Raw genomic sequence first — 17635 nt, forward strand, 5'->3', positions numbered from 1 at the left:
AGAAGTCTGTGAGGAACATACTGAATTTTCCTAAAGCATATGGTGATGAAATAGAATATAATTTTATGAGAAAATATTGTCATACTGGCTTCCTGGCCCAACATGTCACAGTCATTTTATATTTCTATTTTGTAGTATTCTTCCTTTTGTGCCTTTTACTTGAGGATGAATTTTATTCCTAGTGTTGGAAGAATGTCCTTGTTCCAAGTCCCTCCCTTTCTTTGGCCATTCCTTTGTTTGTATTCTTCCTCCCAGAGTCTTTTGTTCCCTACAATGAAGTATTTGTACTGTGTTTGGAGACTGGGAGGTTTGTACTTTGATCAATTTTTTGTTTTGACCACACTAGGGAAGTTTTCATCTTCCAGCCCTTTCTCTCCTACATGTATTTCATCCTTTTCCTAAAGTAGTTGCTTTCATTGCAGACCTGGCTGGATTGCAAGAATGGAAGTGGTTATTCTTGAGCTTGCATTTAAGAAAATCCATTTATCATTTCAAGAGAATGATGAGTCGGAAAAAGAAAATGTACACCACTGTGTCCTTTATCATATTCTCTGTTTGTTCCCCTTGGGCTCTTTTTAAACATTGAACATGTTCCCAGAGCTGGTCTGAGCCACACCACCCGGTTGCAGGCAGTGTTGTGGGTTGGCATCCTCTAGGGTGGCTGGTTCTAAGTTCAATTTCCAAATTCCTGGAACCGACATATTAATCTCTTTTCTAAGGCAATTACAGAGCAATGCACCCTTTCCCAGGGTCTTTCTTTTTTTTTAAATTGTCTTAGAGTTTTACAGGCCACGTGGGCATTTTATAGTCGACTGTGGATTTCAAATTCGTTGCTATACAGTCTAAATGATTAAGACTTGGTGAGCTTGGATAAATTGATCGTCACCACAGTTCTCTACTTGAAGCAACTATGATGCAACACATAATTTCGTCCTTCCCTCTCAGAGGGCAATGAAAGAGCTCTCCTAAAGGCATTTGTAACAAAGAAAGCCTTCAATTTCATATTGGCAAATGTATTGGAAAAGTATGGCTGAAACTTGGAATGAAACAAAGGTCAAGTAACTATGTATCTTTAACTCACTAACCTGAGCTACATCTGTAGAAATCTGTAGAAACATTTTATTTTTTATTTTAGTGGGAGAGACAGAGAGATCTCCCATCTTTTGGTTCATTCTCCAAATGCCTGCAACAGCTGGGATTGGACCAGGTCAAAACCAGGAGTCAAGAACTCAATCCAGGTTTTTCTTGTTGGTGTCAAGGACTCAGAGACCTGAGCCATCATCTCCTTCTGCCTCCCAGGGTACACATTACCAGGAAGTTGGAATCAGGAGCGAAGCTAGGACTTTAAGCCATGTACTCTGAAACAGGACATCTCAAGTGGGATCTTAACTGAAATGCCAAAACCCTGTCCCATCACATATGTTTGACTTGAAGGACGATGGACAGTTAGGAAAAGTGTGTTAGAAAAACATTCCTGAAAGCCAGTAACTCTACAGAGGAATAATTTAGGTATAAACCATTAATATAACACTATTTAAAAATAATTTTAAAACATCACCACTAGATGTGGCTATATTTTGGAAGAGGTACTTGGAAAGAGAGAGTCAAATAATTTTTTGCTCTTCATTCAAACCCACTAAGTGCTCACACCGGAGATGTAACTGGATTTTTATTGATTTTAAAGATATGTATATAGATGATAAAAACTTGCTATAATGTCAAAATCTCCTGTTTTCATAAGGCAAGTTGGCAGATACTAAAATGCCCCCACAAAACCTCCCATCTGTTTTTGCTAATGCAGGACTATCATCAATAATCAAAATCTAGAGGACAGTTAGAGATGCATCATTAAAGTTGGATAGGTTTCTTAGAAATATGTACTTAAAACAGTATAAAAGGCACTAAGCAGATAGTGACAAGTACTCTGGCTTTCTTCTTGTGTCACACTTTTCTCATTCCTTTCCTTTTCCCTGTCTTCCTCAGCTTCTCTATTTTTTAAAACGAGTTTTTTGAAAGGCAGAGTTAGAGGTAGAGAGTGAGAGATCGATCTTCCATTTTGTAGTACCCTCATACTTAGATTGATCCATAAAAGGTATTGAACTATATAAAGTATAAAATATTGTTGATATAAAAGTTTTATCCCATGAAATCAATTTAAACACAGTTCAATTCTACCATAGTCTTTCCTTTCCCTATCTTTGATTCACTTTGTTACCTTGGTTATATTATCCTTAGGAAACTCCATATTTTTTGTGAACAGATTCTTCCTTCTTGAATATTCTTTGTCTGATTTCTCACTTTTGAAACCCTCCTAACTGGTTAAAAACCCAACTGAAATGTCATTTCATCTGAAAAGACTTCTTTTTATTATTATTAATTTTTTATTTGCATGCATTTCATAAATAAAACTTTAGGAACATAGTAATTCTTCCCACCCTACCCACACTCCCACCCACACTCCTACCCCTCTTCTTCTTCTCTCTCCTGTTCCCAGTCTTGTTTTTTATTAAGATCCATTTTCATCTAACTTTATACGCAGAAGATTAACACTATTCTAGGTAAAGAGTTCAACACTTTGTATGAGGAAGTAAAAGAATAAAACAAAACAACACAACAAAAACCAAAAACCATTCCTCAACACTCCAGACAAGGGCTGTTCAAAGTCATTGTGTCTCAAAGGTAATTTCACTTTTTTTTTTTTTTAGAAACTTAATTATCTTTAAAGAAGAACCCAAGAATGATGCATATTTTGTGAGCACTTAGACATAATTGTAAGTTATGAGACATAAGACTATTCCACTTAATACTTTAAAATGAAGCAGTTCTTTGAGAACAAGTTTTACTCTTAACTCTCATAGTATAACTCTTTGAGGACAGAGGTCCAGAGGTCCTGCATGGGAAGTTAGTACACAGTGACCTCAGTTGTTTATTTAACAATTAACACTCATGTATGAAGTCAGTGATCACCCAAGGGTCTTGACATGAGCTGCCTTGGCTATGGAAGCCTTTTGCATCCGCAAACTCCTTCAATAGTTCGACAAGGCCATAGGCAAAAAGTGGACGCTCTCTCCTGCCTTCAGACGGAAGTACATCCTCCTTTACTATCCACCAACATCTTTCCACGGGGATCTCACTCAAAGAGGTCCTTCATGTAGAATATTTTTTTTTGCCACGATATCTTGGCTTTCTATGCCTGAAATGCTCCCCTGGGTTTTTCAGCAAGACCAGAATACCATACGGGCTGATTCTGAGACCAGAGGGCTACTTAAGGCAATTGCCATTCACTGAGTCTGCTGTGTGGACTGCTTCCTATGTAGGAGCATTTACTCTTTTTTAATTCTATTATTGTTACCAAACACTTAGTCCTATTTATACTATCACTTTAACACTTGATACTATCTATATGATTATTTTAACAATTAATCCTACCCATATGATCTCTATAACAGTTAAAATGCTATTTTTACCACCCAGCTTAAGGTGATTTGGGGTCCCATGACAAGTTTTTAGGCTGTACCCTTAGAAGTAAGCCTGTAGGAATGTATGCAAAACTGTACTGCTATACAGTTACAAACTTCATACATTTCATTCTTAAAACTTTAGGATTGTGGTGATTCTTCCCTCTGTGCCTGCCCTTCTACCCACACCTCTGCTCCTTCCTCTTCCCTCTCTTATTCTCTCTTATTTTTAACTAGGATCTATTTTTAATTAACTTTATGCACATATGGGTATCGCTATATTAAGTAAAGAGTTCAACAATTAGTATGAAAGAAAAAAGATCAGTTAAATAAGATATAATGAAAGGAAGGAAAAAAAATAAACAAAACTGTTCAACAGTGAAAAGACTTCTTTAAACAAATACTTATTGAGAGATTTCACTATGCCAAGTAGTATTTTGAGGACTGGGGACGTGACAGTGAGTATGTAGACAAAGTCCTGGGTTACATGAGGTTTATATTCTGGGATGTAGACATTGATAAATAACCAAAAAAAGTCACATGACAGGGATTACAAGTACAAAAAGGTGAAATAATTAAGGGTAGGAAGATAGAAAGTAATGAGGATAAGAGCAGAGCTGGAAATACAATTACTCCTCCTCTTGTGTTTCCATAGAATATATTCAGACTTAAAATATTACCTTTTTATACATGAGAAAATTATATAAATGTATGTTATAAACCCTATAGACAGGCAATTACAGTCATCTGTATATATCCATGGAGGATTGATTCCAAGACTCCTATGAATGTCAAAATCACTGCATTCATATTCCCTTATATAAAATGGCATAGTATCAGTATATTAGCTATGCATGCTTTAGCCACTTCATCTGTAGATGACTTATAACACCCCATACTATATGCATGCCATGTAAACAATGGTTATACTGCATTGTTTAGAGAATAATAGATACTGGTGTTGAGGCATAGAAGGTAAAGGCCGTCAGCTGTGACGCCACCAACATCCCACAAGGGTGGTGGTTCATGTCCCGGTCATTCTACTTCTGATCCAGCTCCCTGATAGTTACCTAAGAAAAGCAGCGAAGGAAGGCTCAAGTGCCTGGGACTGTGCATCCACGTGGGAGATCCAGATAGAGATCCTGGCTCCTAGCTTCAGCTTGGCTGGGTGCTGTGTATTGTGGCCATCTGGGGAGTGAACCAGAGGATGGAAGATATTTCCCTCTCTCTCTCTCTCTCTCTCTCTCTCTCTGTCTCTCTCTCTGTCACTACCTTTCTCCCTGTAATTCTGAGTTTCTTATAAAAGAAGTAAATTTTTTAAAAACAAGAATAATGACAAGAAAAAAAGGCCTAGACTGTTCAGTATTTTTTTTTTTCCTAATATTTTTGACCTGTGTTTGATTGAATCCCTGGGCATGGAATATGTGGATATAGAGGGCCAACTCTATTTGCTTTGTCTTCCCCAATGCTTGTGAATGTGTAATGACATGACATCCACAGCACACAGGAAACTGACAGTTTATCCATAGCACCACTGATGCATGTAGGTGTTGAATGACCTAAGTCATGTAAAGAGGTGGACAAACAGGGTGTTACATCAAATGATCAAGGAGCAAGAAATGACAATGGAGACCAGAAATCAGTCTTCAAAGGCTGGAGGTTACAAGTGGCCATGGTCTGAGGAATCATGAGAGGCAGGAGCACAACTGAAAGTGTGTTGGAAAGGATACAGTGAGAAGAGGGGAGCCAGGCTGTGTAACAGGAATCACTGGGGATGCTAAAGTCACGCAGTCTCTTCTTAGCACGAATGATTGAGTGGAAGGATCTTTATTACCTATGATTCTAAGTAGCACACTGAAGTTTTAGTTTCCCTGTGGTACCCCTTTATTTGATACATTACTTATTTTAAGTAATGTTTGATGTTAAATTCTATTTCTCATTAACAAAACATCTCTTTGGGATAATCTTTTGGTAATAGTTGCTAGCAAGACACAACCTGTTCATAATTTCAGCTATTTTCAGGAATGTTAGTGTTAGGATAGGTTAAGCGAGTGGAAGTAGGCCAAAAATGGAAATATTTTGTGCAACTAATTACTAAGAAGTTAATACTAAGGTGTAGTAATACAGGTCTTTAAAACACTTAAATTTTTTTTTAATTTGAAAGGTGGAGAGACAAAGAGGAGGGGAGAGAGATTTTGAGATTCCCATCTGCTGGTTTACTATCTAAATGCCTGCAAAAGCCAGGCTGGGCAAAACTGAAGCCAGGAGCTATGAACTCAGTATGGTTCTCCCATGTGGATGGCAGGGATCCAAATACTTTGGCCATCATCTTCTGCCTTCTAGGCAGCACAATAGCAGGAAGCTGGAATTGGGAGCAGAACCAGGATTTGAACCCAGGCAGGCCAACACAAAATGAAGGCACCTTTGTTGCTGCTTCACTGTTAGACCTCACTGAATAGGACATAAGTAGAATTTACAATGTATCTTGTGCTATCCTAAGTGTGTTACTTATTAACTTAATCATATAAACTGGATTTTTGTTTTATTGTATGCTTTTACAAAGGAGGAATTAAGGGAATGGGGAGATGAGCAACTTTATCAAGGTCAGTTGACTGTAAGTGATGATGCATCTCTGTGTGGCCAACTGCTTCACCACTCAGTCACTATATTATGATGATGATGATGAAGCTGATCTGGCACTGTCTCTTACTCTCTGGTGTGGGGACAGCAATACCCATTCCTTTCTTGTGTTCTTTCTTTAGAATCATATCTGGACTATCAAATACTAATTATATGATGTCTTGCTTTTACATTGAACTTTACAGTGTATGTATGCTTCCATCATCAGTCCTTCACCTAGGTCTTTATAATAACCTGGAATGTAGGAAAACCACTGTGTCATTTTTAGCAAGCAAGACCCAGCCAGACACATTCAGAGGGCTATGAACTCCAAATTCTTGTGCTTTTGTCTTTGAACAGCTTCACGAATCTATGGATTTAAAATAGGAGCTAGATATGGGTCCAGGTGTTACATATGATGTTTTTAGATTCAAAATAAACCAGATTCTTCCAGCACATCAGTTGTGCAGTTGAATACTGGGGTAGTTGAGTATTTATTTTGGAGCTATGTTTAGAAAAGTTCTTAAACCTGCAGTAATCCTGTCTTCTAATAACCTCTTTTATTTTTTTTTAAAAGATTTATTTATTTATTTGAAAGTCAGAGTTACACATAGAGAGAGGGAGACAGGTCTTTCATCCAGTAGTCCACTCCCCAGTTGGCTGTAATGGCCAGAGCTGCACTGATCTGAGAAAGGAGCCAGAAGCATCTTCCAGGTCTCCTATATAGGTGCTGAGGCCCAAGGTCTTGGGTTATCCTCTACTGCTTTCCCAGGCCATATCAGAGAGTTGGATTGGAAGTGGAACAGCCGGGACTTCAACCAGACCTGCTATGGGATGCCAGCACTGCAGGCAGCGGCTTTACCCACTATGCCGCAGTGCCAGCCCCTAGTTACCTCTTGATTTTTTTAAATTGTCTCCAGGTTATGCTGTAAAACAGTCATCTATCTATCCATGGAATTAAGCCATTTTTTTTTTTTTGTATTTTATGGAAGGCAATAATGCCCCTATTTTCCTGGTATCAGCATCGTTTGGTAGGTTTTTTTGTTTTTGTTTTTAAAAGATTTATATATTTATTTGAAAGGCAGAGTTACAGAGGCAGAGAGAGAGAGAAGGAGAAAGGTCTTCCATCTGTTGGTTCACTCCCTAGATGGTTGCAACAGTTGGAGTTGTGCTGATCTGAAGCCAGTAGCTAGGGGCTTCCTCCAGGTCTTCCTACATGGGTACAAGGGTCCAAGAGCTTAGGTCATTTTCTGCTGCTTTTCCCAGGCCATTAGCAGTGAGCTGTATTAGAAATGGAGCAGCTGGGACTCTAACTGGTGCCCACATGGGATGCTGATGTTGCAGGCAGTGGCTTTACCCACCATGACACAATGACACAACGCTGGCTCCTCCTTTGGCTGTTTTGACTACCTTTAAGGACTAATGGAAAAAGACTAAAACAAATGATTCTGTTTTAAGTGAGAAAATAGGGTCTTGTTTTTAAAATATATCTCTGTTATTAGGCATATGAAAATGTTTTCAAAATGACTCAAAAGCTATTTTCATTATTTCTCTCTCTTTCTCTTATATTTTGTGAATGTTTATGAGGAGTAAATGAGGCATAGGGAACCTAAGTGATATACCCAGATTTTATTGAATTGGTGATAAAATTCTGGATGTTGAGAAAGTAGGCTGGGAAAAGTCACACACTCTTCTCTGGCTTCGTTACTTCATTGAATGCTCCACTGGTTCATAAAGTTGCTAGTGTAGCTCTCAGAAATGTCTCACTCAAGAAATGGCGTATTGATTCTTTATTTTTTCCTTTTTTTCATCCTGAATCAGATTTCCTTTCACTTCCACAGTAGGAAAGTGAACTACTGCAACTGAATACTGAAATGAGGAGAAACAAAGACTATAAACTGAGAAAACTAAGTACAGTACACTTGCTTTAAATTTCATCTGATGACTATAAAAATATTAATTTTATATAAAAGTTTATCTTGCATTCTGAAAACTACCATATATAATTATATTTTGTTAATGACAAAGAATTTTCCCCCAAATCAAAATGATTCCTGGGCTGTAGATAAATAGTATCACAGACTCATATGCTTACATAGGACACGAGTTACATAAGAGTGAAGTAGACTACTGGGAACTTAGTAGAAATGAAGAAACTCAGGGTCCATCCCAGACATACTAAATCAAAATCTGTATTGTAACTCTCCAGGTGATTAATCTACACATTACCATTTAAAAAGCACTGTCCTGGAGTACTTTATATATGTGTTTTTGTCATATTCTATATCTTGTATTAAAATTATTCAAGTATATTTATTACTGTTAATAGACAACTAATTTTGGCCAGCACTGTGGCTCACTTGGCTAATCCTCTGCCTGCGGCACCAGCACCCCAGGTTCTAGTCCTGGTTGGGGCGCTGGATTCTGTCCCGGTTGCTCCTCTTCCAGTCCAGCTCTCTGTTGTGGCCCAGAAAGGCAGTGGAGATGGCCCAAGTGCTTGGGCCCTGCACCCACATGGGAGACCAGGAGGAAGCACCTGGCTCCTGGCTTCGGATCGGCACAGCGCTCCAGCTGTAGCAGCCATTTGGGGGATGAACCAATGGAATAGGAAGACCTTTCTCTCTGTCTTTTTCTCTCTCTCACTGTCTGACTCTGCCGGTTTAAAAAAATAGACAACTAATTTCCTGAGGACAGAGGTTATACTACAAAAAATACTTGATTGCATGTTTAGCATTTTGCTTATGCTAAAGATTGAGCAATTTGTATTGAATTGGATCAAAACTGATTTTTTAAGAATCTTAGCAACAATTATAATCAGAGCAGTTCTCATTCATTGGGAGCTTTCTGTGTACCTGAAATGGGGTAGGTATTTAATTGTACCTAACTTAGTCCTCATAATAAAAAAGGCAGAAACCATTTGTGTTATAGGTATTTATGTTACAGAAGAAGGAGCTAAGGATGTAAAAGATGAAGAAACTTGTACTAGATACAGAGGAGCAGAGAGGGGTCTCACCAACCCCCCCCCCCCCCCCATATAATCGATCTTGGACTTCTAGGTGTGAATAAAGGAAATGAGAGGAAAATTGGAAGAAAATAATTTTCAGCTTGGAAGCTGGGAAGACTAGAAGGATGTTTTACTCCTGATGGTATTGGAGGACTCATCAATAGATATCTTCAGAATCTTGGCTTAGAGATAAAATGCTTCCTTTTACAGTATCTGTTGGTTAACACACACCCTTGACCAGAAGATGGAGCAGTTCTGTCTTCACATTTTATTGAGTCATCTGCCTTGGAGATGAAAGGGCAAGAAAGATTTTTTTTTTTTAAACCTGTGACAGCCATTTCTCCTAAAGCAACGGAAGGAATTGAGAACACAGCTACAGGGCAGAAAGATGATTGAGGGTGAGCAGAGGACAAAGATGAAAATGTCGGTTGGCTTTTCAGATTCTCCCAGTGAAAGCAAAGAGGTCTAGACTCTGCTGCCTGAGGAGACCTAGCACCAATTTAATGGGACTCCGAATAGTACTATTATGGGGTTGTTGGCAGTCTATAATTATTTTTAATTGCATGAATGATTTGGGCTTGAAATGTATCATAGTGCTGTCCAATACTAAAGAACAATAGATGAACTGAACAATTCTCCCTGTGTACTGGGATGGAAACCAGTCACAGTATCCCGCTGGGGAGAAAAACATGAGGTGAAGAGCTTTAATGAAGTTAAGGCTGTACAAGAAAAAGTGGGAATGTCTCTGAATAAGCAAGCTTGGAAATGCTTTAAGGTACTGTTTGGAGGAGATCTATTAGATTATTCGAAAAATCTTCATTTGGAAGGAATTGTCTCAAGCTGCATTTCCATTTTTTTTTTTTTTAAAAAGATTGATTTATTTGAAAGGCTGAGTGACTGCAAGAGAGTGACATATTCCATTGGCTAGTTCACACCCCAAATAGGCACAATAGCTGGGGGTGGGCCAGACCAAAGCCTGGAGCCCAGAACTCTATCCAGGTCTCTCCTGTGGGTGGCAGAGGCCCAAGTACCTGGGCCATCTTCTGCTTTCCCAGGCACCTTAGCATGGAGTGGGATTGGAAGCAGAGAAGCTGGGACTCACACCAGCTATCTGACATGAGATATTGATGTCGTAAGTGGCAGCTTAAGCTGCTGTGCCACAATGCCAGCCTTTCCTTTTTTTTTTCTTTTGAAAAACTTCTAAAATACTTTTATTATACCGATTTCATGTGTTTCACATATATGGATTTAGGAGCATAGTGACAGCCCTTCTATCCTGTTTTAAGGAATAGATGGTGAATACGCGAAAGATCTTTACTGATACCTAACAATTAGCTTCAGAATATATTTGTTTAATTAAAAATCATGCCTAAAAAATCAAAATATATTGATGGTCATTCCATAATTATATATACCATTGTCCCTACACCTTAACTATGTTTTTCAGCAACATCCTGCAAGAATATTAGTGTATAATCTGATAATCTGTTAATATCAGGTTAATTTTAAAATAGTAAACATTTATACTTGAGTCCAAGATGACTGAATAGGAGGATATGGTCATGCTATGCTAAGCTGCTCTGGGATATGAAAAGAACAAAGGAAGGACTACATTTCCAGGGGTCTGACTGATCGAAATTTTCAGTGAAGAAGTGAAAAATAAACAGCAAAGTCTATGGGACAACAGGAGAGGAGACAGAGAAACCACAGTAGCTAGCTGCTGACTGCAAGCTGCCCTTTTACCTTGTCAAGGTAGGAAGAAATTGCTGTGCGCCCTGTGCTCTCAGTTGTAGCTGAGAGGGAATTCCACAGTCACCCCCGGACTTCTACTTCAGCCTGGAGAGCTGACTGCAGTCTGAGCACCTGCTGGGATTGGAGCATGGGAACTGCATTATTTTCTTTTCTTCCCCTCCCACACCTGCACAGAGCACCATATTCTTCAGTGAAAAGCCACACAGTGCACCTCTGTTCTGTTCCTACCAGCATCAGAGTCAGAGTCAGAGCAATGCGTGGCGTAAAGGACAGATCCAGTGCATCCTGCAATTGCATGAGCTTTTTTTTTTTTTTTTGACATGCAGAGTTAGAGACAGAGAGAAAGGTCTTCCTTCTGTTGGTTCACCCCACAAATGGCCGCTATGGCCGGTGCACTGCGCCGATCCAAAGCCAGGAGCCAGGTGCTTCCTCCTGGTCTCCCGTGTGAGTGCAGGGCCCAGGGACTTGGGCCATCCTCCACTGCCATTCCGGGCCACAACAGAGAGCTGGACTGGAAGAGGAGCAACCAGGACAGAATCCTGTGCCCTACCGGCACTAGAACCCAGTGTGCCGGCGCCGCAAGGCAGAGGATTAGCCTATTTAGCCGCGGTGCTAGCTCCAACTGTTAGAATTTTTTAAAAAATATTTTATTTATTTGACAGGTAGAGTTATAGACAGTGAGAGGGAGAGATAGAGAGAAAGGTCTTCCATCCACTGGCTCACTCCCCAAAGGGCGACAACGGCTGGAGCTGGGCCGATCCGTAGCCAGGATCCAGGAGCTTCCTTCACGTCTTCCATGCGGGTATAGGGGCCCAAGGACTTGGGCCATCTTTTACTGCTTTCCCAGGACATTAGCAGAGAGCTGTATCAGAAGAGGAGCAGCTAGGACTAGAACAGGTACCCATATGGGCTGCTGGTGCCGCAGGCAGAGGATTAACCTCCTGCTGCACAGCACCGGCCCCTACTGTTAGAATTGACAAACTTGGCTGGCGCCATGGCTCAGTAGGCTAATCCTCTGCCTGTGGTGCTGGTACTCTGGGTTCTAGTCCCGGTTGCTCCTCTTCCAGTCCAGCTCTGTGCTGTGGCCTGGAAAGGCAGTGGAGGATGGCCCAAGTGCTTGGGCCCTGCACCTGCATGGGAGACCAGGAGGAAGCACCTGGTTCCTGGCTTCGGATTGGTGCAGCGCACCGGCCATAGTGACCATTTCGGGGGTGAACCAATGGCAAAAGGAAGACCTTTCTCTCTGTCTCTCTCTCTCACTGTTCAACTCTGCCTGTCAAAAAAAAGAATTGACAAGCCAATCAAGCAAAATTTCAGGCTACAAAATAAACATACGGAAAACAGTAGCTTTTCTGTATGCTAATGATGAACTCACAGATAAATCAAGAAAGAAATCCCATTCACAGTAGCCACACACACACACAAAATCAAATATTTAGGAACAAATTTCACCGAAGAAGTGAGAGATGTCTACAATGTTAATAAACATTGAAGAAAGAAATCGGCATGTGCAGTCATGGCCAAGGTCAAGGCTCAGGACCTTCGCTGCAGGAAGGAAGAGCTGCTGAAACAGCTGGATGACCTGAAGGTGGAGTTGTCCAGGCTGTGCGTTGCCAAGGTAACAGCAGCGTTGGAGCTCTCCAAGATCTAAGTTGTCTGCAAATCCATCGCCTGCGTTCTCAGCATCATTAACTAGCCCCCGAAAAAAAACCTGAGGAAACTTTACAAGGGCAAGAAGTACAAGCTCCTGGACCTGCGGCTCAAGAAGACATGCACCATGCACTGCCAGCTCAACAAGCACAAGGAGAACCTTAAGACCCAGAAGCAGTGGAAGGAGCGGCTGTATCCCCTGCAGAAGTACGTGGTCAAGGCCTAAGCCCCGTGGTGTCAATAAACACAAAAAATGGCAAAAAAAAATTCATCAAAGACACACAAATAATGAAAGGATATTCTTTGCTCATGGATCAGAAGAATAAAATCATAAAAATATCTATACTACCTAAAGCAATCTACAGATTCAGTGCAATCTGTATCAAATTACCAATGACATTATTTAAAGAATTAGAAAAAGCAATCCTAAAACTCATATGGAATCACAAAAGACCCAGAATAGCTGAAGTGATCTTAAACAAGAAAAATCAAGCTGAGGACATCATAATACCTCAATTCAAAGAATACTACAATGCTATAGTAACTAAAACAACATAATACTGGCATAAACACCAATAGGAAGATCAGTAGAGCAGAGTATAAAGCCCAGAAATTAATCTGCATACATACAGCCAAGTAATTTCTGACAAAAGTACTCAGCCCATACTGTGGAGTAAGGATAATGTCTTCAACAAATGGTGCTGGCCAAATTAAGATATATATATGTGTGTGTATATATATATATATATATATATGAATGAAATTAGATCCATACCTCTCACCATATAAAAAAATCAATGCAAGATGGATAAAAGACTTTAATAACTGGGACTATGAAGTCACTGGAAGAAAATGTAGAGGAAATACTCTGAGACATTGGTGTTGTGTACAACTTCTTGGACAAGACCCCCAAGGCACAGGTAGCAAAAGCAAAACTAAACATATAGGACTATATCAAACTCAGAATCTTTTGCACAGCAAATGAAATGATCAATAGAATGAAGAAACCCAACAGAATGGGAAAAATATTTGCAAACCACCTATCTGACCAAGGATTAGTATCCAGAATATATCAACAACTTAGAAAACTAAACAATAAAAAAGCCCTAATCTAGTAGACAAATGGGCAAAAGACTTCAATAGATAGTTCTCAAAATAAATTATACAGGGGCTGGTGCCGTGGCTCACTTGGTTAATCCATCTGCGGTGCCAGCATCCCATATGGGCACTGGTTCTAGTCCTGGTTGCTCCTCTTCCAGTCTAGCTCTCTGCTGTGGCCTGGGAGGGCAGGGGAGGATGGCCCACATGCTTGGGCCCCTGCACCTGCATGGGAGACCCGGAAGAAACACCCAGCTCACGGCTTCGGATCGGCGCAGCTCCGGCCATAGCGGCCATTTGGGGAGTGAACCAATGGAAGGAAGACCTTTCTCTCTGTCTCTCTCTCTCTCACTGTCTGTAACTCTACCTGTCAAATAAAATATATATATATAAATGGCCAGCAAATATATGAAAAAATGCTCAAAATCACTAGCCACCAGCAAAATGTAAATCAAAACCACAATGAGATATCACTTCACCCCATCAGAATGGCTAAAATCCAAAACACAGAGAGTAACGAATGCTGGCAAGGATGTGGAGAAGGGGAGCTTGCTTTCCCATATGATCCAGCAATCCCACTGTTGGATATATTCCCAAAAGACTTGAACACGTTGTATAAGAGAGATCTGCACCACCATGTTCCTAGCAGTGCTGTTCACAGTAGCCAGAATTTGGAACCAACCAATGTGTCAATTATCAGATGAATGGATAAAGAAAATGTGGTATATATGTATACACATGGAATATTATTCTGTTATAAAAAATAATTAAATTCTTTTTTGCCGCAAAATGGACAAATCTGGAGGACGTCATGTTGAATGAAATAAGCCAGACCCAGAAAGACAAATACTGCATGCTTTCCCTTATATTTGGGGGCTAAAATGGTTAACAGTGTTATACTACTATAGTTTTAATGAACTGTGATTACTGTAAAATTTACTATATATGGATTATATGTTCATTTTTCCATTCAATTATTGTTCATAGATATTGTCTATAATCCTACTAAACTAAGGTCTTTTTGCTGTTTACTTCTTAAATGTATTTTTTTTAAAGATTTATGTTATGTATTTGAAGGATAGAGTTACAGAGGTAGAGAAGTAGAGAGAGAGAGAGAGGTCTTCCATCTGCTGGTTCGCTCCCCAGGTGGCTGCAGTGGCCGGAGCTGGGCCGATCAGAAGCCACAAGCCTGGAGCTTCTTCTGGGATTCCCACATGGGTGCAGGGGCCCAAGGACTTGGGCCATCTTCTACTGCTTTCCCTGGCCATAGCAGAGTGCTGGATCGGAAGAGGAGCAGCCGTGACTAGAACTGGCTCCTGTGTGGGATGCCGGAGTTTCAGGCCAGAGCTTTAACCAGCTGTGAGACAGCACCGGCCCCTAAATTTCTTATTCAATAAAGTATTAAGCTTTTTTAGTGCAATATGAATTTAAAATATTCTGTCAAAAAGTAAAAAAACGGAGTAGGAAAGAGTGTAAAAGAGAGGGAGAGAAAGGGAGAAAGGAATATCATTATGTTCTTAAAATTGTACATATCAACCACATTGACTCTGTTGAAAACTAAAATTTTTAAAAAGTATTCTAAAAAAATCAATATTTGTACATATATGGTTAAAAACAAACAGGTCTCATGAGTAATTTCTTAGATTTGAGGGCTAATTAATGTAATTTAAAAATCACAGTAAGTCACATTTCTTTCATAATTATCTCTTCTGGGATTAAAAGTTTGAAAACTGTTTCACTTAAAGTCTTCCTTTTGGTTCATTAGAACCTTGTATTCTCTTATTGAAAACTTAGATAATTTAAAAGGATGCTTCAAATATTAGAACTTAGCCTAAACATACACTAAATTCTGTTTCAGGGAACCATGTGGTACAGTAGGTTAAGTTGCCGCTTGCAAAGCTGGTATCCCTTATGGGACTGTCTGTTTAAACAGAGTCCCACTGTTTGACTTCTTACCCAGCTTCCTACTAATGTGCTTGAGAAGGCAGCAGAAAATGGCCCAAGTTCTTGGGCCCCTGAGGGCTACCCATTTGGGAGATCAGGATGGAATTCCCTGCTCCTAGCTGTTAGACCCATCTGGGGATTGAACTAAAGAATTAAAATAGGTCTTTTCTCTGCCTTGTCGTCCCTCTCTGTTGCTCTACCTATCAAATTAGAAGAAATATTTAGAATAATTGTTGAAGTATAAAATTCTAAAATTAACAATTCAGGATTTAATATAATTGAAATATTGGAAATATTTTAAAACTTAAGGTCTATGTTTATTATATGAAAGTTAGACAAACCTTATTTGGCACTGATAAGTACTTTAACAAAGTGTTTATTGGTACAAAATACTAAAGACTAGTGGGAAACCACTTTTTGCGTAATGAAATCTATAAAGTGGCTTTATGTTTTTCTACTTAGAATATGAATTAAAAGAAGGTCTTAAGCTGTGCAGCCTTGAATTGAAATGGACTCCAGTTATGGAGGAAGTATCAATCAGTGTCCAAGTGCAGAGAGCTCCCATGCCTGGAAATGCCTTCTGTCCCTGGCCAGGACTCCTGTCCCCTAGGAGAGGCAGCCACCATTGGTGTTAGGAGTTGAAAATCTGGAGATTGGTATCAGATTATAGTTTTGAGACGTGCAGCTGTGTGACTGGGGAAAATCACACAAATTCCTTATACTTCATTTTGTAAATGTAGAATAAAAAATAACAAAAAAAGTGTGGATTAAATGTGATAATGTAGGTACAAGTTTGCCACAGTTTTCTTCCCCAAATAATAAATGCTTCCAGTTACATACTTTTCATACTTTCTTATTAGTAGCCTGAGACTAGAACCCACTAAATGAATCAACTTTAGTTGTTACCATTTAATTTTATTCTTAAAACAACATTATTTTTTGTGTCAGCAAGACAATCATTATAATCGTGAATAATAAGTACATAAATAAGAAATAATTTTCAGTATTACCATCTAGACATGCATGCATAGTTTTTCATAATGTGCATTTTCATGAACTTTTTGATGACCTTATCTATGCATAGATTTCTATTTTTTCTTTTTTTTAAACTTTTATTTAATGAATATAAATTTCCAATGTACAGCTTATGGATTACAATGGCTCCCCCTCCCCTCCCCGTAACTTCCCTCCCACCCGCAACCCTCCCCTTTCCCGCTCCCTCTCCCCTTCCATTCACATCAAGATTCATTTTCAATTCTCTTTATATACAGAAGATCAGTTTAGTATATAATAAGTAAAGATTTCACCAGTTTGCCCCCACATAGCAACACAAAGTGAAAAAATACTGTTGGAGTACTAGTTATAGCATTAAATAGCATTAAATAACAGTGTACAGCACATTAAAGACAGAGATCCTACATGGTATTTTTTAAAAATTAATTTTCTATGCGATTTCCAATTTAACACCAGGTTTTTTTTTTTTCAAAATGTTTTGCAATAAAATTTATCTTTTAGTTCCATTTCCCATAAACTTTGATGTACCCTTGTGTATCTATAATACTGACATATATATGCACAAAACTTTTCCCATGTAAATCTCTATAATATCAAAGAAATATTTAAGCCAAAATAGAATTAAAACTATGTGTTTTTGCATAATTCCTTGATTTAATTCCTGACTTTGCCCCTCAATAAGCTATGTAACCTCAAAGAAATCACTGGGCTCTTGTGTGTTAGGTTCTTTGTCTGCAAAAGAGGAGTCACTACAGGTTGTCTACAAAAATGTTAGAATTATATAGGAAGTTATATAAAGCGTAGTGTACTTTAGGGTAGAAATCACCATGTGGAACGTAGGTTTCAAAGGTATTATTTTAAGGGCCTTTTCACTGGTGAAGCTCCATGATCAAATATGGATCTATTGCTAATACTGCTTTTCTCAGCCCTGGCAGCTCTGCCAAGAGTTGGATCACTGGAAATGGACCTGCCCTGGAGTCGAAGGATGCCCAGGTCAGAGCCACAGATCTTATTGGCTCTAAGCTGAAAAGCCCTTCACTCAGCCCAACTTCCAAAGTGACCACTGCAGCTGAGGGGATGGTCAAGCAGGGTCAGC

General features: G+C 39.3%; 1 pseudogene; it reads left to right on the plus strand.

Moving 5' to 3' along the window:
• Positions 1-12349: 12349 nt before the first annotated feature.
• Positions 12350-12709, plus strand: LOC133767595 (large ribosomal subunit protein uL29-like; annotated as a pseudogene).
• The last annotated feature ends 4926 nt before the right edge of the window (positions 12710-17635 follow it).

This window comes from Lepus europaeus, chromosome 10, assembly GCF_033115175.1.
Source record: "Lepus europaeus isolate LE1 chromosome 10, mLepTim1.pri, whole genome shotgun sequence".
Classification (NCBI taxonomy): domain Eukaryota; kingdom Metazoa; phylum Chordata; class Mammalia; order Lagomorpha; family Leporidae; genus Lepus; species Lepus europaeus.